A 24,524-nucleotide genomic window follows, 5' to 3' on the forward strand; every position below is an offset into this window, starting at 1 on the left:
TAGGAAGAACTTTCTGACAGTAAGAGCTGTTCGACAGTGGAATTTGCTGCCAAGGGGTGTGGTGGAGTCTCCTTCTTTGGAGGTCTTTAAGCAGAGGCTTGACAACCATATGTCAGGAGTGCTCTGATGGTGTTTCCTGCTTGGCAGGGGGTTGGACTTGATGGCCCTTGTGGTCTCTTCCAACTCTATGATTCTATGATTCTCCATTCTGGATTTGTGTATGGTTTACACCTTAGCTTTTTCTTCTCCCTAAGATAACCCACAAGGCAGCAGAGGTTTGCGACCAGAGTTTTCCTTCTCCTAGATGGGCTCCCTTCCCAGGTTGACAAGCCCCATCTGCCCCTCACTTCCCTCCACAGCACATGCAGAAACCGCCTTCTTGAACCCGCTGATGGTCTCATTCACTCGTCTGCCGGAGCCTGGAAGATAGAATGCTCATGTAGCAAAAGGGTATCTGTTCTGATCCAGCAGCACTTATCTTAAGTGATGCTCTCAGGTGCCCCTGTTGCCAAAGGCGAGATAAGAACCTGCATCACACCAGGTTAGACTGCTCCTCTAGCCTCTATATTGCTTTCTCTGACTGGTAGCAGCTCTCCAGGGTCTCGGTGAGAGTTGCTTTTCCACCACCTGCCTGTCTGAAGTTTTACCTGGAGTTGTCAGGGATTTTCTGCATGTAAAGTGTGTGGTCCATTAGTGAGCTATGAGCCCTTCTCCTGCTAAGCCATTCCTCTCCAAATTATGAACAAGCAAAACCGCATCAAGTCCGGAAGCATGAAACACCGCCCCCCTCCAAAAAAACAACGAACCTTTTATGGTATGTGGGGCATGCATATGTCCAACTCAAAATGTATGGAGCAATGTTAAAGTGTGATAGTGGAATAACTGCCCCCAGTACTGTCAGGAGCACAAACCACTATGAATCCACAAAAGAAAGGACATCTGGAGGTACCTGCAAGTTTGGAAGCCCCAACAGGGAGGCAGGAACCTCACCTTCCAGCCATTTTAGGCACACAGCAGAATGAAGGAATCCTAGGATGTGTTGGCTGTGATGGGAAGTTTCATCTTGGTGAACGTTCAGGTTGCATTTCTGAGAAGAAGCCTTTGCATCATCTGGCTGGATTTGCAGAGATATGTGGCTTGTGAAATATTCATCATATCTCTCTACTCGGGACATGAAATGGCTCTAAATTACTCTAAATATTTCATTGTCGGGGCCGGGGATACAATCTCATCACTTGAGGGCTGACACGCAAAAGCAGTGTGCGATGTGTGTGTCCTAAAGGCATAAGCTATATTGGCTGCCTCAGAAGGGCCTCGGCCTCTCTTGTTGTGCAGTTGGGCATGGGTAAGCTGAGATGCTTACGGGAGAAGACAGGGGCATTCTGGGAGAATTAGGTGAGGAGGGAGCACTTGCCAGGTGTTGTGGAAGGCCAGGCACCTTTCCCTTTTGCCATTCTCCTTCTCTTCATCGTCCTTTCATCTTTCAAGCTCCATCCTTTCATTTTCTCCTCCTCCTCCTCCTCCCCCCTCATTTCTCCCCTCGCCCAATGCTGAGCAGCTCTCGTTAACGCGTTGTGAAAGGAACATTCCTGGACCCATGTCTTGTTGAAAGCAATTCTCCACCACATTAAATGTGTAGGATCTGCAAGATGCCCTGAACAACCAAGTTTATTTCCAGGGCTGAGGGGGGCCAACAGGCTGTGCTTAACAGTGACTGCAGCACAATCTCCGGGTTTATAGAAGCCATACATTTAAAGCCCATTCCTCACAAGAATCCTGAGAACAGAGGTTTGATAAGGGTGCTGGGAACTGTAGCTCTTTGAGGGATAAACTACAGCTCCCAGGATTCTTGGTGTGTGGTTGGATGTGCTTTAAATGTATGCAGCCCAAGGCTGTGATCCTAACCCCATTTCTGTGAGATTAAGCTACGCTTCCTCAACCTTGGCCCTCCAGATGTTTTTGGCCTACAACTCCCATGATCCCTAGCTAGCAGGACCAGTGGTCAGGGATTATGGGAACTGTAGTCTCAAAACATCTGGAGGGCCGAAGTTGAGGAAGCCCTACCAAATTCTATAGGACTTTTTTCTGAGTAGACATTGTTAGGATTGCACTGTTTGTGTATTTCATTTCCTCTAGAGCAGGGGTGGGGGCTCTGGGTCTAGGGATGGATGGATGTACAGTGGTACCTCTGGATGCGAACGGGATCCGTTCCGGAGCCCCATTTGCATCCTGAAGCGAACGCAACCCACCTCTGCGCATGCGCGGGTCGCGATTCGCTGCTTCCGCGCATGCGCGTGACGTCATTTTGAGTGTCTGTGCACGCATGAGTGGTTAAACCCGGAAGTTACGCGCTCTGTTACTTCCGGGTCGCTGTGGAGCGCAACCCGAAATGCTCAACCCGAAGCTACTTCAACCTGGGATATGACTGTATCCATTTCTGATTCCCTCTGTTTCTCATTTTTACAAACCTTAAATACAGTTCTCCACATTTCGACCATTAGATTAGGGGATACAGCTCTGGGGAAAAAATGATCTTGGGCAAAACTGCATGCTAACACCTGTATGTTAGGAGAAATTTCCCTTAAAATGCTGGTAAATTTTCTATGATGTATAAGTTGTATTTGACACCTGTAAAACTAGCAAAAATGTATAGAACTGCTTCCAATGTTTGCTGGAAATGTAAGAAGAAAGAAGGCACCTTCTATCATATGTGGTGGACGTGCAAGATAATCAAGGCATTCTGGGGAATGATTTACAATGAGCCGGCAAAAATGTTTAAAATGGCATTTGTGGGGAAAACCAGAGGCTTTTTTGTTAGGCATTTTAAGTACAGAGATTCCATGGGAGCAGAAATGACTATTCATGTAAGTGACGACAGCAGTGAGGATATTACTGGCCCAGAGATGGAAAGAAGAGAAAGTTCCAACCAGAGAGGAATGGCTGATGAAGATGATGGACTATGCCGAAATGGCGAAACTGACTGGGAAAATCAGAAACCAGGAAGAGAAGAATTTCAAGAAGGAATGGGGGGAAATCATAATGTGCTTAAAAGAACACTGTAAACAACTAAAAACTTTGGCAGGATTTGAGTAATGCTTGTAATATACGTAAAACTATGGAATAATGGATTGTTATTATTTTTAACAAATTGGAGAAAATAAGATAAGCAGTTGAAAAAAAAGATTGATAACGGTAACCATGGAAGGGCAGAGAGAAACCAAAGGATTCAGAGAATCCGAGATGAAGAGGTGAATGATGCGTTTGAATTTAAATTTGTTATGTAAAACTCTCTCTCTCTCTCTCTCTCTCTCTCTCTCTCTCTCTGTCTCTCTCTCTCTCTGTGTGTGTGTGTGTGCTGGGAAATTTTCATGAGGACTTCTCAGGAAAAGGTTGTCAGGGAGGCTGTGTCTCTAATTTTATGTTATGCCATGATACCCTTGGCAGCCATTTTTTGCTTTAAAGGTAAAGGTAAAGGGACCCCTGACCATTAGGTCCAGTCGTGACCGACTCTGGGGTTGCGGCGCTCATCTCGCTTTATTGGCCGAGGGAGCCGGCATACAGCTTCCGGGTCATGTGGCCAGCATGACTAAGCCGCTTCTGGCAAACCACAGCAGCGCACGGAAACGCCATTTACCTTCTTGCCATTTACCTATTTATCTACTTGCACTTTGACGTGCTTTCGAACTGCTAGGTTGGCAGGAGCAGGGACTGAGCAACGGGAACTCACCCCGTCGCGGGGATTCAAACCGCCGACCTTTTGATCAGCAAGTCCTAGGCTCTGTGGTTTAACCCACAGTGCCACCTGCGTCCCACTGTTTTTTGCTTTGCCACCCCACTCATTTTGTGATTGAGGCCTGCAGCACTATCTTAAAACTTGAAATGCGTCCAGAAATGTTGTTGGCCCCTCATCTACACCAGTGTTCCTCAACCTTGGGTCCCCAGATGATGCTGTACTACAATTCCCATCATCCCCAGCCAGCTTAGCCAATAGTCAAGGACTATAGGAGTTGTAGTCTAGCAACAAGGTTGAGAAGCGTAGCTCTGCACTGACTGGCAGAGTGTTTCCTATATCTCAGGTGGGAGTCCTTCCGAGATCTACCTGAAGATGCTAGAGATTGAACCTGAGACCAGCTGCTCTGTCACTGAATTTCTGTCCATTGGGCTGCCGTCGCTAATGAATAAATTAAAACTCATTGGATAAGGTGGTTTTTTAATGTGTCATGTTATGTAACAAACAGAACTATAGGAGGATCTACTCTGGGATCTGGTTTTTGCTCCTAGTGGGTCCTTTAGTTAGTTTCACCCAAGGTTTCCCAAACTTGGGTCTCCAGCTGTTTTTGGACTACAGTTCCCATCATCCCTGACCGCTGGTCCTGCTAGCTAGGGATGATGGGAGTTGTAGTCCAAAAACAGCTAGAGACCCTGGTTTGGGAAAGCCTGGTTTAGCTCAAGGTTTAGGAACAAGTTAAGCACAAAATCATACCTGCCGTTGAGCAATCAGCCGTGTCTTTTCCTTCTTGTAAGAAGCTGGCAAGGCTGCCACCCTAGGCAGGAGCTGGCAGTCTGTTTTGCAGGGTAGGAAAATCCTAACACGTTAAGGCCAAGAGAAAACTTTTCCTAGCCTAGTAAGGCTCTGGCTTGCTCTGTGAGTTCCCCCAGCGCAGGCTCCCTCCCTAGAGACCTGGGCTGCTGCTGCGCTCTCCCTTCTGTCTCTTGGGCTTTACTATTTAAGGCAAATCTCTCCAGGCTCTCAACCCATCTCCATCCTCTTTTTAAAAATAACTTGCTGGGAATAAACAGCTCACAGCACAAGCCTATAAATCAGGTATTCCCAGGCCGCACCCAGCCAAAGCACATGGAGAAAGCAGGGAGAGATGGTCTCCAAAACCAGAAAGGAGACCCATGCTTCCCCCAGTCCTAATTAGGATTGTCTTAATTGGACGGGTAAAGCCAGCTCAATTGCTATACTTCTATGTTGGGAGAGGTTTTGCCTGTTGAATTTCTGCCTGTTCCATGGCACTTAAATGCCCAGCTGGCCTAGCAGCAGGGGGCAGGGGCAGGACAGCTCTAAACTGGGTTGGGATTCACCTAGGACTGACCTCATCCATTTTTTCCTGGGCCGTGGGCACATTTGAGTTTTGGAGTGAGCGCCATGGATGCCCCTTCCCTCTGGTTGTTGCTGTTCTGGATTACACGCACCTGAAGATCACACACTTTCCCAAAGGATCTGGGAAAGATCTGGATCTAGTGGAATTATTCTGAGTCTTTAAAAGCCCATAGAGCTGGAAGAGGAAGTGGGGAAAGCGTATCCCGTTCCCAGCTTCCTCCTTCACCTCTATGCATTTTCCAGAAAAGGAAAAGTGTTATGTACTGAGTTGAATAGGATCCAAATTGCAGCAGTCTGAATGCTCCTAGAACAATAGGATTCAGAATGCAGCAGTCTGATTGGTCCTAGAACAAAAGGATCCAGAATGCAGCAGTCTGATTGGTCCGCAGGAGCCACCCAATCCAACTCCAGGTGGAAGTGAATCCGCAACCTGATTGGCCTGCAGGGGAATCCCAGAATTAGCCAACCATGTGGGGCCCATTGTGTAAATAATGTATATAAAGCAGACATTTCGGGGGAACTTCCATTCCTCACTACTATGAGCTGAATAAAGAGCATGAAATCCACACTCGACTCCGGGTATATTTCAAAAAGGCAGTCACTCTCGCCGCTTTGTGACAAAAAGGGCAAGTGCCGGCCACTCCTAGGCTCTGTGGGCACCAGGGAAAGGCCTTGTGGACTTTCCACATTGGTGACCCCTGGCGTAGGGTGAGAGCTCAACTCAGAACACAGATTGGGTTTCTCCATCGTGATGAGCAGGTTTACATATCACCTGACAGCAGCCATTACATCATGTCTGTGACAGAGGGGGGAAGAGTAGGGAAGCAGGGCCATTAGCTTGGTGGAAATGCCTGATTATATGCATTTCCATGAGAAACCCCTGAAAAAAACCTTTCCCCTGGCTGTGCTCCAAGAATAAGCCCCACATGGTGGTGGGAAATGGTTGGAAGAGGTGGTTGTGGGAACAGGGGTGGGGAGAAGGAAAGGATCAGCACCCACTTTTGGCCCTGTGTTTTTTTCACCTTCCATAACCCATTTCCCATGGAGTTTTCTTGGCAGGGATACTGGAGTGGCTTGCCAGTTCCTCCTCCAGGTGGATCACGTTTGGTCAAAACTCTCCACTATGACCTGTCCATCTTGGGTGGCCCTGCACGGCATAGCTCATAGCTTCTCTGAGTTATTCAAGCCCCTTCGCCACGGCAAGGCAGTGACAGCAGTCACGAAATCAAAAGACGCCTGCTCCTTGGGAGAAAGGCAATGGCAAACCTAGACAGCATCTTAAAAAGCAGAGACATCACCTTACCAACAAAGGTCCGTATAGTTAAAGCCATGGTCTTCCCAGTAGTGATGTATGGAAGTGAGAGCTGGACCATAAAGAAGGCTGATCGCCGAAGAATTGATGCTTTTGAGTTATGGTGCTGGAGGAGACTCTTGAGAGTCCCATGGACTGCAAGAAGATCAAACATATCCATTCTTAAGGAAATCAGCCCTGAGTGCTCATTGGAAGGACAGATCGTGAAGTTGAGGCTCCAATACTCTGGCCACCTCATGAGAAAAGAAGACTCCCTGGAAAAGACCCTGATGTTGGGAAAGATGGAGGGCACAAGGAGAAGGGGACGACAGAGGACGAGATGGTTGGACAGTGTTTTCAAAGTTACAAACATGAGTCTGACCAAACTGTGGGAGGCAGTGGAAGACAGGAGTGCCTGGCATGCTCTGGTCCATGGGGTCACGAACAGTCGGACACGACTAAATGACTAAACAAACAACAACAACCCATTTCCCAACTTTATACCATCTTGGCTTGGCCCAAGTCCTAAGTTACACATGCGTTTATTGTATCTTTACTTACTATCTCAATTACCAGAAGCTCCAATGTTGTGCTCATAATAAGGTCAAGCGGAGAAATGGAGACTGATTCAAGCTTCATGACTGAGCAGGGAGTTGAACCTGGATCTGCCAGCTCTACTCTGATGTTCTAACCATTGCACCACATTGACTCATCATTGTTAGAATTCCTACTCCATGATTGCAGTCATTGGATTGTTGTCTATCACATGACAGCATATGTTTTGACTCCACAGAGTGGGAAGTGACGAAGACAGGATGTTTATGTTACTGTCTTCCGTGAAGTGGGGCTATTGTCCTTTGTTCTTTTTCTCTTTGCTGTCTGATGCTAGAGAGAGAGGGAGCCATGTTGCAGTGCTGCATGTGTGCTTACATGTAAATAAAGTAGATTAGCCAAAATGCTGAGTTGCTGAGATCTGTTACGCATGATGCGCAAACTCTGTGGATCCCTAGGTGTGCTGGTGTTGGTTGGCATCGGTCACTGTGATGTTCAGGCTGAAAAAAGCTTATGAAGCTCCCAAACGATCACGCAGGAGGGAGGGAACATGCCAGTCGGGCATGTGCCTCTGCCAGGGTCCTACTTGAGTGTAGGCTGAGCTCCTGACAGTTAGACCAGAGTTGAGTAACCTATGTGGTTCTCCAGATGTTGCTGGACTTCCAACTCCTACCAGATTAAACCAGCACACCCAGTGGCGAGGGATGATGGGAGCTGCAGGCCAGCACTGTCTGGAGGTTCACAGGTTCCACACCCCTGAGTTAGACCCTCAGAGGCAAATGGTGGGAGTTGCACACTGTCATGGACTGGTTGGACAGAGGAATAATGGGAAGAACCAGCTGGGGAACCACCAAGGGAAGAAGACTCAGAGCCCCGAGAGCGGTAGTAGGATGATGTTGAGTGGTCAGAGAGGGAGAGGACTGGGAAGAGATGTCAGAAGCTGAAGGGGTAACAGAGCTTAGTGAGCGGGGAGAGTCTGTAGCAGAGAGCAGTGCAGAATCAGAGGCAGAAGCTGAAGCACGAAGATGGGGTGAGAGAGGTCAAAAGGCAGCAACGAGTTTGGCTGGTAAGAAATCACAGGTGTTTCTCCTTCCTGCTACAATAAGCTCCCCTCACCCCTGGTCTTCCAGAACCAGAAGAGACATGAAAAGGGTGGAGGAAAGATAGGATAAACACAGGCACAGTTTCTGCTTGCTTGGAAAAAGCTGGGGGGGGGGGGGGCTTAGATGGCTGTGAGGAGGTGAGGTCTTTCAGTCTTGGCAACTGATTTTCATGGAGTAAGACCACTGGGAATGAGCTGCTCTGCTCAATAGGCCTGACACACAACCAAGTCTGTGGTGACTGTGTTTTTGCTAAGAGTTAACTCCAACTCTGAACTGTGTGATTACTGACCTGCACGCTCCTGTGACACATACCTAGGATACAGCCGCATAAATATTTGCAGCCAGTATAAACAACATTTGCCTCTACAAGAGTGCTCTCGGAATGAACTCCCTGGTGGAACAGAGATAGAAAACCTGGGTGGAATCTAGACACCTATTAAAAACGCTGTGAAAATGCTTTTTAAAAAAACGTTTTGAAAAATATATTCACTTTGCCATAGCTCACCATCGCCATCTAGTGTCACATTTGTATAAGACACTTTACAACACACACAAAATGTTTTATTTGAAGCTGTGTAGCTGAGTCCCTGGTGTCAGAATTAAAAAGCCACATGGAGGAAAGTTCGTTCAGCAGGACGCAAAGTCCATGTGGGTTTTCAATTCTGACTTCACGCTTCCCACATGTCCCCCCCCCCTCTCTCTCGGGAATCAATCTGACAGCATTCTCATACAGGAGAAGATTTTATTGGAAAAGACCTGAGCCTCTAGAGCCATCACCCCCGACATTGTGTCGTGCTGCCCCTGACCAAACAATGGGAGGTTCCAAGTAGCCTTGACAGGTCTGTTTCCTTTGGAGGAATGAGATCACTGGGAAACGGATGCTGGTTTTATAAGCCTCTGTTTATTTATTAATGTATGGATTGGACAGGCATGACGGGGGCACAGAAAGCAGCTCAGAGGGAAGATGGTGCAAGGCCTGAACAAGTCCCCTGTTTGCACCATGACTCAGCCACAGGCATCTGCTGTGCGGGAATCAGAGCCAGAGAACAAGCCAGGAAGCGGTAAATGCCTTCACTGCCCAGACCAGGGGTGAGTACATATTGGGTGATAATGTGCATTCGGTGCTGGGTGCAGGCGCCTTTTCGGGGTGCTGACTGTATACGCAACCTCATCCCTATCCAACCCTATTTGCCAACCTAAAGTGCCTTCTGCTGGGACAGTTATAATCTGTTTTGTGCTAAAAACGCACTTCTCAAGCATCTGATTCAAACATGCGTACACACAGTGCTTTGTCAAGCCACCTCCTATCGGGGCAGGCCTACTGCTATGGCAGGGCTGTGCCACATACCCCTCACCACATATAACATCTATGTGAAAGAAATAGGCAAAACAGGAAACAGTGCAGTAACTTAAAGGTAAAGGGACCCCTGACCATTAGGTCCAGTCGTGACCGACTCTGGGTTTGCAGTGCTCATCTCGCTTTATTGGCCGAGGGAGCCGGTGTACAGCTTCCGAGTTATGTAGCCAGAATGACTAAGCTGCTTCTGGTGAACCAGAGCAGCGCACAGAAATGCCGTTTACCTTCCCGCCAGAGTGGTACCTATTTATCTACTTGCACTTTGACATGCTTTCAAACTGCTAGGTTGGAAGGAGCAGTAACTTAGTCACCTCTTTAAACCAGTATATATATCCTCTGTATATCAACACACTAGTTTCCGGCCACTCTCTTTGGAAAGACTGTTTCTTAGCCAGTTCTTGATCCACAAGAAGACTCAAGGATGCATTCAGATGTGCAGATTATTGCATTAGTTTTCGTTTCCTTTTCTTTTTCATAATTTTTAAATTATTCAACATTTCAGCATAACAATTTATCAAAAACATATCAACCTCATTCCCCCCCCCATAAATTTCCCTCCCCCACTGGAAAAAACCCTCCCTCCTACCCCCTCCTGGACTTCCCTCAGCTCCTCTCTCTGGTTTTTGAGCACATGTTACTCTCTGCATGGGACGCGGGTGGCGCTGTGGGTTAAAGCCTCAGAGCCTAGGGCTTGCCGATCGAAAGGTCGGCGGTTCGAATCCCCGTGGCGGGATGCGCTCCCGCTGTTCGGTCCCAGCGCCTGCCAACCTAGCAGTTCGAAAGCACCCCTGGGTGCAAGTAGATAAATAGGGACCGCTTACTAGCGGGAAGGTAAACGGCGTTTCCGTGTGCGGCTCTGGCTCGCCAGAGCAGCGATGTCACGCTGGCCACGTGACCCGGAAGTGTCTTCGGACAGCGCTGGCCCTTGGCCTCTTTGAGTGAGATGGGCGCACAACCCTAGAGTCTGTCAAGACTGGCCCGTACGGGCAGGGGTACCTTTACCTTTACTTTTACTCTCTGCATATTCTAAAATTGTAACGATCCTTAATTTATCTGTCTATATGTTACCAATAATAAATTTGTGTCTGTTTATTCAAAACCTGCCAAAGAGATCAGTACATTTTGTTGTTTCTTTAAGTGCTTTGTAAAAGGTTCCCATTCTTCTTTAAAGTCACACTTGTCCTTGTCGTGTAATTTATGCGTCAGTTTCACCAGTTCCACATAGTCCATCAATTTCCCTTCCACTGCTCTTTTGTCGAGATTTCTTCATTCTTCCATTCTTGTGCTATTAAGACTCTTGCTGCCATTATCATATACATGAATATGTTCTTCAATTTCCTTGGCAGGTCTTTTCCTACAATCCTTAACAAAAATGCTTCAGGCTTTTTTACAAATGTTAATTGGAACATTTTCTTCAGTTCATTATATATCATTTCCCAAATGTTTTAATTTTCACTACAATCCCACCACATATGATAAAAAGTTCCTTCTTTTAGTTTTCCTGATTATGATGCTGGCACTTCTGTCCCAGATTCTAATGTTGCTTTTGCACTGCATTACATGTTGTGCTATGGAACTGTGGCTTTTTGAGCAATATACTCCCATGTCACGCTAAATTTTAAATTTGAAAATTGATTTTTTTTCCTGCAAGCAAATAACATGGAAATTAGCACTTAATTTCCCATAGATTTCCAGAAGTGGCTTTCATATCATGTGAAATATCACATAAAGTGTGAAAAAACATCAGGTTGAGAATGTTTGGGAAATGGAATAAAGTGTTTGTCTGAATGCAGCCTAAACCTGTACAGAGACAACAAATTCAGCTAACTGGGTACATGATGGATGGAAGCATTTGTAGCCAACAACCAAGCCTTCTTGGCTGAAAACCAGCCTTCGCAAGCTCAAGTAGCCCAACCTTTGACTGGAAATCTGGATCTTCAGAGTCAGTTGCAGGCTGCCTAAATTGTAGCAGCTGTTAGAATCATAGAATCATAGAGTTGGAATAGACCACAAGGGCCATCGAGTCCAACCCCCTGCCAAGCAGGAAACACCATCAGAGCACTCCTGACATATGGTTGTCAAGCCTCTGCTTAAAGACCTCCAAAGAAGGAGACTCCACCACACTCCTTGGCCGCAAATTCCACTGTCAAACAGCTCTTACTGTCAGGAAGTTCTTCCTAATGTTTAGGTGGAATCTTCTTTCTTGTAGTTTGGATCCATTGCTCCGTGTCCGCTTCTCTGGAGCAGCAGAAAACAACCTTTCTCCCTCCTCTATGTGACATCCTTTTATATATTTAAACATGGCTATCATATCACCCCTTAACCTCCTCTTCTCCAGGCTAAACATGCCCAGCTCCCTTAGCCGTTCCTCATAAGGCATCGTTTCCAGGCCTTTGACCATTTTGGTTGCCGTCCTCTGGACACATTCCAGTTTGTCAGTGTCCTTTTTGAACTGTGGTGCCCAGAACTGGACACAGTACTCCAGGTGAGGTCTGACCAGAGCAGAATACAGTGGCACTATTACTTCCCTTGATTTAGATGCTATACTCCTATTGATGCAGCCCAGAATTGCATTGGCTTTTTTAGCTGCCGCGTCACACTGTTGGCTCATGTCAAGTTTGTGGTCAACCAAGACTCCTAGATCCTTTTCACATGTACTGCTCTCAAGCCAGGTGTCACCCATCTTGTATTTGTGCCTCTCATTTTTTTGCCCAAGTGCAATACTTTACATTTCTCCCTGTTAAAATTCATCTTGTTTGTTCTTGCACTGCCCCCCAAAAGATGCTCATTCAGCCTCCCTGAAATGTTCTCAGTGGCTCAGTGGTGGATTTACCTGAACCTGTGACCTGGAGACTTAGTATTCAGTTGAGGCCAGGTATGGTTATTTAACATTCTCAAAGATACTGCAGTACCACACCTAATCTTCTTCTTGGTTCCTGGCCTTCCTTGAGGAGCTAAAGCAGGTGTTTTGGGACCCCCAGAAAAGAGAAGCCAATCACTGCATGTAGTGATCTCGCCAACCAACAGGGTTGGACATATGAAATATACTTGGAATTGAGTGTGAATTTCATGCTCTTTATTTAGCTCAGAGTAGCAATGAATGAAACTTTCCCCAAAATGTCTAGCTATATATACATTATTTACACAATGGGCCCCACATGATTGGCTAATTCTGGCTTGCCTTTGTAGACCAATCAGGTTGCAGATTCACCTCCTCCAGGAGCCTGATTGGCTGCTCCTGCAGGCTAATCAGGTCACTGTTTCACTTCCACCTGGAGCTGGATTGGGTGGCTCATGCGGACCAATCAGACTGCTGCATTCTGGATCCTATTGTTCTAGGATTCAGCTCAGTACATAACACCATATCTTACCAGACTTAATTAATTGCTGTCTATGCATTGTGCCACAACTGCACTGTCATGGGTCTGATAGTTTCACCAGGATTTGGCAGCGGAGGAGCAGGAGGAGCAGAGGCTGGAAGGCTGGCACTCAGAGATGACGGTCCTCCCCTTGTGACTCTAGGGGAAGCAGATCTGCCATCCATCTCTCCTGTAGAGTCTCATCAGGGAGGCGGGAGGCCTTTCACCAGGTGGCAGCAGCAGAGCTGGAGGTGGAGGGACAGGACACAGTCTTGTCACTAAGGACCAGGTGCTGCCTTTGTGAGTGGGATCAGACACACACGCCCAGCTGGAGCTGGGCAGGAAGGGCACGTCAGCTGTTGGGACGCCTTCGTAGCTTCCATTCATTTCTGAACCTCTAGCCGTGCTCATATACCTTGGAATCATGACTTCTGGACCTTGTGCTTGCTGCTGAGCCTGTACCACTTTCAGCCTGAGTAAAAATCTCTGGCTTACTTTCAAGTGTGATCCACTGTCATTGGGTTTGGGGATAGGAGCATCACAGGCACATACATGTGACATGTATTCTGCCAACAATTAGGGTGGATAAAAATGCATTTTAGCTCCCCTTCAAGCCTAACAGAGGGGTTTAGGGAAGCTTTTAATGTTTGATGTATCACAGTATTTTAATATTCTTTTGGAAGCCGCCCAGAGTGGCTGGGGAAACCCAGCCAGATGGGCGGGGTATAAATAATAAATTATTATTATTATTATTATTATTATTATTATTATTATGTTGATCTTCCTGGAGACTGCAGCTGGGAAGGCAAGAGTTAACCGTTGCTCCCCAGCTACAATCTCCAGGATGATTACACAAAAAAGCGCACAGAGCGCAATAATTAGGCTTGGGAACAGCCTGTATTTCAAGCCTAGCTTCAGCACCGAGGGAGTTGTAGACAGGACCCTGAAAGCACTGGGAAAAGCAGGCACCAGTCACTAGCCATCCTATAGTCTATGCCAGCCTTTGTCAAACTGCTGCCCTCCAGATGTTTGGACTACAACTCCTATCAGATGCCCCAGCCAGCACAACGGTCCGGAACATCTGGAGGGAGCCAAGTTTGCAAAGGCTGGTCTAAACTGATACTGCCCTGTGGCTGCCTCTTGGACCAGAGAGAGCCCCTGACCTCTGCAGCAGCCTTTGGGGTCCAGCATATTCTCATCCAAGCCCCATCTCCTCCTCCCCACCTGGCTTAATCTCTCTGCTTATCCCCACCCTGGTTCCTCTTAGTGGGATTTCTAGGACAACCTCTTCCAGAACGATGCCTCGTTTCACTCTCATCTCCCCCAATTTGTTAATCCCCTTGTTAGCCACATGACTGAGGTGAGGCCTTCAAAGTTCAAAAGGATACTGTACGGTGTCCATTACGGATCGGATTGCATCTCTTCAAGAGAATCGTGAACTTCTCCAAGGCGGACACAGGAGGAGGGAGCCTAGCAACCAACTTCAGACACCCCTATTCTAGACTGACGCATAGAGAGGGGCCTGATGGATGGAGTTGGGGCCCGCTGTGTGGGGTTCAGGGTGTAGGGGAGCCGTTTGGCCTGAAGCTGAAAGGGGACCACAAATTTCGACACTTGTTTTGGCATTTGATAAGTTTCCCAACTTGCTTTTTTTTTTTGCTCACAAGACCAAAATGTGTGACACACTCTGTCAGCTTAAGAGTTGCAAATTTAAGGAAATAAGAAATGTGATTTAATAACAGACATAATATTTGTTGACTGATATAGATTTTGTCATGTTAAAGACTTCATGATCGTAAATATTAAAAAAAATATACAGTATTGGTTCTCATGGAACAAGATTAGACCACGATGGATGTGTCCTCTCCTATCAGCTGATTATATAAACAAAGAACTTGCCTTTTGTTTGTTTGTTTCATGTGTCTTACGATGCCTTATAAGGAACGGCTAAGGGAGCTGGGCATGTTTAGCCTGGAGAAGAGGAGGTTAAGGGGTGATATGATAGCCATGTTCAAATATATAAAAGGATGTCATATAGAGGAGGGAGAAAGGTTGTTTTCTGCTGCTCCAGAGAAGCGGACACGGAGCAATGGATCCAAACTACAAGAAAGAAGATTCCACCTAAACATTAGGAAGAACTTCCTGACAGTAAGAGCTGTTCGACAATGGAATTTGCTGCCAAGGAGTGTGGTGGAGTCTCCTTCTTTGGAGGTCTTTAAGCAGAGGCTTGACAACCATATGTCAGGAGTGCTCTGATGGTGTTTCCTGCTTGGCAGGGGGTTGGACTCGATGGCCCTTGTGGTCTGTTCCAACTCTATGATTCTGTGATTCTATGATTCTTTTTTATGGCTATGGACCTCTCTGGACCAACACTGGACACACATGCATAAACAAAGTATCCCATGAGTGTGAGAGCTATAAGCTCTGCAGAGCCCTGCATGACATGCAGAGGGAACTCTATGCAACATCCTGACTACGGAAGCCCCACATGGTTGAGAATTCATAAGAACAATGTAAGGACATCTAAGGAGAGTCCTGGTGGACTCAATGGTTCTGTTCTCAGAATGGCCAACCAAATACCAATGCGAATTTACACTCAGCTCAGCTTGGCCTGAGTTCCAGCATTTTTGTGTTTTTTTCAGGGAGTGGGCTTCCGTTCCATTGTTTGATATGCTTGCTTGGTTCAACCAAAATTTGTCTGCAGTGAAGAATCATTATTGTGCTAATGATAATTTATATGCTGCCCATCTGACCGGGTTGCACTAGCCACTCTGGGAGGCTTCCGACAAATTACAAAGCCACAGTAAAACACCAAACATTAAAAACTTCCCTAAACTTGCTATTTTCCTATTATTGACTTCCTATGTTGTTTATTGGCCACTAATTTTATTATTAATCATCTTCCACACACATCTCAAGGTGATGTACAAAATGCAAAATAAGTAAACAAATAGCTTTCACAACAGTTAAATGTCATACAAAAAATAACAGCAGATACATTTAAGAAAAATACAAAATCAATATCCCTTTGACAGAGACCTGGGAAAACTTGTGTCTTCTGTTGTTTCTGGAAAATGCAGGAAGTGAGGTTCTTATATTTACATTTTTCCAGAACTTCCATAACCCTCTGACAGTAACTCTAAGCTCCCTGATTAATGTGACTGAAATAGTTTGCGATAACTTTATATAATGTACAGTGGTACCTCGGGTTAAGTACTTAATTTGTTCCGGAGGTCCGTTCTTAATCTGAAACTGTTATTAACCTGAAGCACCACTTTAGCTAATGGGGCCTCCTGTTGCCGCCGTGCCGCCGGAGCACGATTTCTGTTCTTATCCTGAAGCAAAGTTCTTAACCTGAAGCACTATTTCTGGGTTAGCGGAGTCTGTAACCTGAAGTGTGTGTAACCTGAAGCGTATGTAACCTGAAGGGTATGTAACCCGAGGTACCACTGTACCATGTAATGGTACTCTGTATTCTCAGTGTTTGAGTGGAATTCCCTCTTTGCTTAGGGTCTCATGGTTTACTGATATTCGCCGGAGCAAACTATGATGAGAAGTAGGGGTGTCTACAGACCCATGTGTCAATGTGACCACGGACAGAGTTTGTGACCCCACTCTTTGGTTGTCTTTGGCAGTACTGCAGTTTTTTATTTTAGACATAGCTCTGTGGCAACCGCCGCTCGTGGATGTGCAGACGCTCAAAATGACGTCACGCGCGTGTGCGGAAGCGGCAGCACGCGCCGTCGCGCCTTACGTTCTATTCAGGATGCGAACAGGGCTCCAGAACGGATCCTGTTCGCATCCCGAGGTACCACTGTGTTTATTTTTAAAGTCCTCATGAAATTTTACTAGCATTTTACTGAAAATTTCTCAAACATACACATATTTGCATGCATTTTTGCCTAATGCACACATTTCTAAAAGCATTTTCCCTATTATAATGCATTTTGTATCTTATTGTCACGAATATATGCATTTTTATGCACACTTGGTGTGTGCATTTTTTTCCTGTACTTGCAACTTAGCTAAAGAACTGCATTGCAAAATCTGGAGAAGTTAAAATGTCAAGGTGATTTAGGTAGGATAGTTAGGTTTTAAACTGAACCCGGTTCCTTTCCCACCCCACCCCTACCTGATAGCACCTCTGGGCTAGGAAGACTGGCACAAAGTGTGAGGCTGCCAAAGAGCAGCATTCATCAATCTTTCCATGGCATAAAACCCAGAGGGAACAGAGGTGGAGACTCAGCCTTGATGAATATGCCACAATGCTAGCCAGAACGGAGTCTGTCGGAGGCGGAGAAGGACAGATCTGGAGATCATCAGCTCCACACTGTCACCACAGAAGTGCTATGTGATGAAGTGGAGGCTCATGTTATCAGAGAGTAACCGCTAATAGCATGGCTGTCAGGGCAGGAAGGAATGCCGCCAAGTGGTACCAGGACCAAGAAGCTCCCCATGCCATTTATAGAGGCAACCAGTTTCCTATATGAGCCTTTCGGCTAAGGTTTCCTCTCTTATGAAATGAGCTTTGGGCACCTGTGTGATATTATATCGGTTTGTTAAGGGTGCTAGGAACTATAGCTCAGTAAGGGGTAAACTACAGCTCCCAAGATTCTTGGGCAGGGGGAAGCCATGACGGTCAAAGTGGAATAACTGTGTTTTACATGTGTGGTGTGGGACGCGGGTGGCGCTGTGGGTAAAAGCCTCAGTGCCTAGGGCTTGCCGATCAAAAGGTCGGCGGTTCGAATCCCCGCGGCGGGGTGCGCTCCCATTGCTCGGTCCCAGCGCCTGCCAACCTAGCAGTTCGAAAGCACCCCCGGGGGCAAGTGGATAAATAGGGACCGCTTACTAGCGGGAAGGTAAACGGCATTCCGTGTGCGGCTCTGGCTCGCCAGAGCAGCGATGTCACGCTGGCCACGTGACCTTGAAGTGTCTCCGGACAGCGCTGGCCCCCGGCCTCTTGAGTGAGATGGGCGCACAACCCTAGAGTCTGTCAAGACTGGCCCGTACGGGCAGGGGTACCTTTACCTTTTTTTTACATGTGTGGTGCAGATATGACTTTGCAGAACAGCAGAGTTCTGTCTTTTGGTCCCGCGCATTCCCTGCTCCCTCTATCTTTGACTCCCTGGCCTGTGTAGTAACTTAGATGGCAAGTCTGTTACCCTTCCCTGGGGCCAGTGTTGTGGACTGGCATCCAGGACCCCCCAGTGACCCAGCTGGAGGGTGGAGTGATGCCGTCACCGGCCATCCAATTGGCATGACTGAGGGTGTGGCCACAAGCTGTTTAAGGTTAGGCATTGGATAAGCCTTTGTTTATGGGAGGGGAGGTTGTAGCCTCCACCTGCCCCGCCTTGATAAGGGTATCCTGTTAAAGGGATCCAGCGGTGTGGATCCTGTCCAAAGCCTGGTTGTGGGCTAGGGACACGGCACAATCCATCGGGGACCCTGGGCTCCCCCAACTTGTGGTTTACCTATAGTGTGACTCCCTGCAGATGGGCAGGAGTCGGGATATACTGTAGTCTAGTTTCACCCAATGCCTAAGCCAAACCACTCACATCTGTAACCAATGAAGCTGTGGCCTATTTTAGCCCATTGACCTAAAATATTTGTGTCCATGTGTATTTATTATAAGGGAACTACGGGGCCCAGGATCTTGTCACGCAATTTGTGTTTATCTATACAACCCATCCCAGTACAGTGGACACTCGGGTTGTGAACGTGATCTGTGTGGGAGGCACGTTCGCAACCCGCAGTGTCCGCAACCCACAACGCCGCATCTGTGCACGCACTGGTTGCGATTTGGCGCTTCTGCGCATGCGCAAAGCGCGATTTAGCACTTCTATGCATGCATGAGTGCCAAAACCCGGAAGTAACCCATTCCGGTACTTCTGGGTTTCGACGTGTCCGTAACCCAAAAACGCGCAATCTGAAGAGTCTGTAACCCGAGGTATGACTGTATATGTGGCTCAGCAAGTACCGTACATTAAACAATTGGCTCTGTCCCCTTAACCACCATTTTCCACGTGGCTCCAGCTGATATTTTGAAGTTCTTATAAAAAGGAAAGTAGATCCTGCAAACCTCAATTCTTCCCATGCCTACATTAGATCACACATTCCAGCTACCAATCTTGCTCTTACGTTCATGTAACAGATGCAGTAAATCTGAGAAAGAAAGAAAGAAAGAAAGAAAGAAAGAAAGAAAGAAAGAAAGAAAGACCATCTTAAGCATCACAGTTGTGAAAACACCCTAAGACATAGCCTAGGGCACTTCCAGAAGACTTGCTTATTGAGCATTCATTTGTTTGCAGAGAGATTCAGTGACGTTGGCTGTTTAATTATTTGTGATTTGTTCGCAGGGAGGTTAGATGATATCACACCAAAGCAAGTGTTATCCCACCATTTCCACTGCATTTCTCACCGCTTTCCTTATCACAGTACAGTGCTGTACAGTATTTTGAGAAAGCGGGTTTGTTGTGCAAAAACACCCAACAAACAATAATTGTGCAACCTGAATTTCTGGTGTGCAATTGAACCCCAACACCTGAAAACAGTAGTGGTTTGGAAACAGCCGTAATAAATCCCAAACCTTCTTTTTGCCATCAGTATCACTAACATGAATTCATTTCCCAATGCAGCGCTTTCATTGGCTGGCTGTGGGAAACCTGCAAGCCAATGCAGGCACCTGGGATGCTGACTGCTGTCCTGGTCTCAAGAGCATCTTAAAAGGTACAGGGGCCCCTGACCATTAGGTCCAGTCGTGGCTGACTCTGGGGTTGTGGCGCTCATCTCACTTTATTGGCCGAGGAAGCCAATACAGCTTCCGGGTCATGTGGCCAGCATGACTAAGCCGCTTCTGGCGAACCAGAGCAGCACACGGAAACACCGTTCACCTTCCCGCCGGAGTGGTACCTATTTATCTACTTGCACTTTGACGTGCTTTCGAACTGCTAGGTTGGCAGGAGCAGGGACCGAGCAACAGGAGCTCACCCCGTTGCGGGGATTCGAACTGCCGACCTTCTGATCGGCAAGTCCTAGGCTCTGTGGTTTAACAAAACTGTTAACCTTTTTTTCTACTGAATATTGAGGATAGTAGTCGGAAGTGAGAATTTTCTAGTGGAAAAATCAGATGGAAGTCAGATTTCCCACATCTTAATTGCTCTTTTCCCGCATCTTATTGCCCTCTCTGGGGAGCGAGAAGGAATAATATCCCTTGGTTTCTTTTACAAGGTTTCCTGTGAGAAAAGCATTTTATGATGGGAAACATCTAAAGGGGATTCCACTCCCCCTTTCCGTCACAAGAGTCTTCCCACTCCCACTCCAGACCAGCGTTAGAAATGTCGTCCTTTCCTCCTCTTGCTTTCTCAGCCAAAGTGCTGCTGCAGAGAGATTAAGGGAGCTTCTTGAGGTTCTACCCTAGGTGAGCAAGCTGCAAAATGTCACTGCTAATCAGGAGGAGGTCTGAGGGAAGACAGCCGCATCTGCAAAGGCTCAAAACATGTCTGAGATGTGTGTGTATGGGGAGAGGCGTGGAAGGGAGATGTTGCTGATTCTGCTCTTGCTGTTTCCCCCTACTTTAAAGAGAGAGAAATGCTTAAGGTTCTCACCCAAAGGTCGCCTACTTGGAAGAAAGTCCCATTGAAACCAGTAGGACTTGCTTCAGAGGAGGGATGAACGGATCTGTCCATTTTGGTTCTCTTCGCTTCCCAGTTCTTAAATTCTGCAGCATTTTAAATTTAGAAAGAACATCCTCACAAAGATTCTTCAGCGTTTCAGTGTGAATTTCCCCCAATAAACACCTTCTTATATGCAGTTTTGACTAATGTACGCAGTTTTTTTCAAGCAGTTCCCCCTAGTATATTGCATTCCTGGATATTATTTTCACTAATATCTTCATTTTTATGCACATTCCCCAAATAAATGCATATTGGTAAATACTGTTTGGTTGGAGACTTGCATTGCAAAATTGGGGCAAGTGTGAATTTCAGGGAGAGCTGTGTTTTGCTTGGCGTATTGTTTTAAAAAGTGCAAATTTGACAGGTCCGGACTTAAATGCAGACTGAATTGAATTTCACCTCCATTCCCAACACTGGCCGCAACCTGAGAGCCACTGGGTGAAGAAATTCCCTCTTAAGCTACTATAAGCCATGAGAGCAGCATATCTATTCTAAACAAATGCTGCTGCTATCAGGAAGTGCTTGAAATACCCATAAAAGCAGATTTGTGTGATGCCTTAAAGTATCTGAGATAACCCCCTTCTTCCTGGCTTAAAATTGGCCTCCAAGGAAGGTGAATGGAAGGGTTTGTGGGGGCTGGAATTTTTAGCAAAACAGTCAGTAAAATCCCAGAGGTAAAGAAATATGTAACTTAAGCATGGACTCAGACGGGCATTTAGGCTTTCCCCCTGCTTTTTGCTGAGCTTCCAAGGAGGATAATAATAATAATAATAATAATAATAATAATAATAATAATAATAATAATTTATTATTTATACCCCGCCCATCTGGCTGAGTTTCTCCAGCCACTCTGGGCGGCTCCCAATCAAGTGTTAAAAACAGTACTCCCTGACCATGTGCAGAGTGCACCCCTCACCATGCCATTGCACTTGGCCTCCCTCCACAAAGAGGGTCAACTCTAGATAACACTTGCCCCCAGCGCCCCCCCCCCCGTTGCCCATGATTTTAAGTTTTGTTTCAAATTAGGAATATTATTTATTTGTGTAGCTGAAGCCATTAGAAAAAAACAAGATACATAAAACCAGTGCTTTTTTCTAAAAAAAAAAGTTTAGGGGTACTCTCGTTTTGAGTCAAGAAAATCACCATTTTATAGTTCAAATCGGAAAAAATAAATAAAGTAAATGGACAAAAGTACAAAGATTCACAAAATGTTCAGGGGTATGCGTATCCCTGTGTACCCCCCCCCCAGAGCACTGCATAAAACAAAACAAAATACATTACACAGTTAAAATAATTATTAAGACCAGGCATTCTGTCAGATAAGGGTTTTCTCCCCTGAAGAATTTAACTTATCATCCCCACAAACTTTTCTCCTTAAGACTGCCAGTCTAAAGGCAAAACAAGCCACTATGAAAGAGAAAATGGTTATTATTGGGAATATTCTTGGCTCAAATGGTCATGAGCTGATCCAGTTTGATTTAACTAGACTGACAGCTGGAACCAAAACTGCAGCTGAGGCATTTGATTTTTTTTAAAGTCAGGTTTCATTAAACTAGCAGGGTTGCTTAATGAGGTAAGTTGTGTTAGAGAGAATACAGTGGTTTTAAATGCTGGAGGTGATTGGAATGTCTGGGTTATGTCCAAATTAGTCAAACTCAGAGTAGACTCACTGAAATTAATAAGCACACCTAACTTAGGTCTGCTCTGAGTAAACACTTATTGAACACAACCTGCTATGCTTAATATGCATACACTTGAAAAGCACACTTTATAGAAACACAAATAAAATCTCTGAGGTCATATTGTAGCAAAAATGGAGAGGTGATTTTAAACACACACACACAGTGCCACAAATGAATGAGTTTGGAGATTAGCCTAAATCCCATCTGCCCTATTCATTTAAAGCGATATCACACCGCTTTAACCAGTCATGGCTTCCCCCAGAGAATCCTGGGAACTGCTGTTTGCTAAGGCTGCTGAGAGAGAGACCCCCCCATTCCCCTCACAGAGCCACAGTTTCCTGAATGGTCTAACAATCAGTCCCTCTCCCCAAGGAACTCTGGAAATTGTAGCTCTGTGAGGGAGGGAAATGCGGCTGACAGTAGTTGACAAGTAAGAATGGGAAGAACCAGTAACCATATAGCCATCGAAGGGTTAACTCAGACATAGGATGACCATTGGGCCATCTAGTTCAATGCTGTTTGCTCTGACTGGCAGCAGCTGTGCAGTGGTTCAGAGCTGGGAGTTTCACTTTGATTACTCAGAGCCTTCTCTTGTTTTCACCCTGAGCATTTTCCAAGGGGTGACAGCAAAAAATAGAAGTTTGCAAACTGAGTGTTAACTTTGGTCAGAATTGTATTGCAAAACATCAGGCCTGAATGCTGGCACCTCTAGTGCTGAGTAGCTCCACAAAAAAACAAAAACCGAAACAACAACAAAAAACGGGGTAAGAGGGCAACATTTTTCTGCCTAAATAGATCTGAGCATGGCTTCCCTCCCGCACAGGCAGCCCCCAGTAGCTCTTCTGGCCTGACCTTTATTTGCCTGGGCAACAGCTAGCCTCTTGCTCCTTCCTCTCCCTGCTGCAATTTGTTTGTTGAGCTGTTTGCCTGCCTGCCCGCTTGCCCTTCCACCTGCATCCCAGAATACAAAGACCTCCTCTCTGACCCTCACTCTGAGTTGTCTGTACTGCACTAGACTTGCGTGGATCTGCTGTGCAAGACTGCAAAAGCTGTCTTCCTTCTGGAAGCTCCTGGTTCTGTCTGTATTCAGTTCACCCGAAGCCCCATTAGAGGAGTCCAGGCGACCTATTTATTGAGCCTCCATTGCGATTTGCTTGCACAAAGCTTATGCGGAGGTTAGATTAAATTAGTCTTCATTGAGTGTTCGTTTTGACTTGGTCTGCTGTGTTGATCCTGATTTGCTTGTGGGATATTCGTATGTCTTCACATTCATTCATTCATCCCATACATTTTAGTGCATTTCCCTGCCACTTTCCAAACTGCAAACATCGGATATTTTCGTAAAGTGGATTTGTGGTGGCAAAATTCATTTAAGTGGCACAAATAGACAGTATACATTTGAATTCCCCCCAATGACTAGACTGCACTAGCCTCCGTATGCATAGTTAAGGGACTCTGCGTAAGTGTGTCATGCCCAGAGAAAGACTGTGACAGCACTGTGCTGTGCAATTTCCCCAAGAAGAAATTGGGGGTGTGGGGTTGTGTTTAAGGCTGTGCAAAGGCCAGCCTGGAATGGAACATTCAGCTTGGGGGCTGTGGCCAGTCTGTGCTGTATTTCCCAAAGGAGGATATCCTGCTCCTGTCACCGGGAGCCATCTGGCAGGTGCAATATACACAACCTGTTAGGATGTGCCATCATCTCCCAAGGCAGGAATCAAGAGTTCAGGTAACTATTCGTTGTGTGTGTGTGTTATGTGCAGTTGAATCATTCCACAAAATAAACGAGTGAAACGTGACAGCTGTCCTTAGCTACTACCCCTGGAAAAGTGGTGATGGGGGGGGGGTCATCAAATTCTGCAGGTACAGGGAACCTCTGGCTCGCCAGTTATTGCTGGACTACAACTCCCATCATCCTTGGCCACCGTCATGCTTGATGGGGCTGATGGGAATTGTAGTTCAGTAACATCTGGAGGGCCAAGGTTCCCCACACCTGATGTACTGGGAAGTTCTTCCGTGCATGTTCCCCGCTCGCCCGTGAAATCAACAAGAGTTGTGTTCTTGTGCAGTTGTGCTCTTGGGACAAGTTGTGTTCTTGCACAGCACCTCTTCATTTCTAAGACTTGCATGCTGGAGAATTTTCTGCTCGATTATTATGCCCTAACACTTAATTCAAGGCAAGCCACAGCTTAATCAACTTCCAGCACCGATGCTCATCTTTGGCACACACTTTGGGGGAAGGCTTTCCATCCAGAGGATGTGGTTTTACAGTGTGGCTCAGTCCCCAGTATTTCTTTTCTCTCTAAAGAAAATAATCCCCAGAGCTGCCAGTTTGGCACACGGCAGAAAACAAAAGGCAGTGTGAAAAAAGGCAGTACAGGAAAATGAATGAGAAACCAGGAA

Source organism: Podarcis tiliguerta (genome assembly GCF_965153285.1).
Source record: "Podarcis tiliguerta genome assembly, chromosome: 14".
Taxonomy (NCBI): Eukaryota; Metazoa; Chordata; class Lepidosauria; order Squamata; family Lacertidae; genus Podarcis; species Podarcis tiliguerta.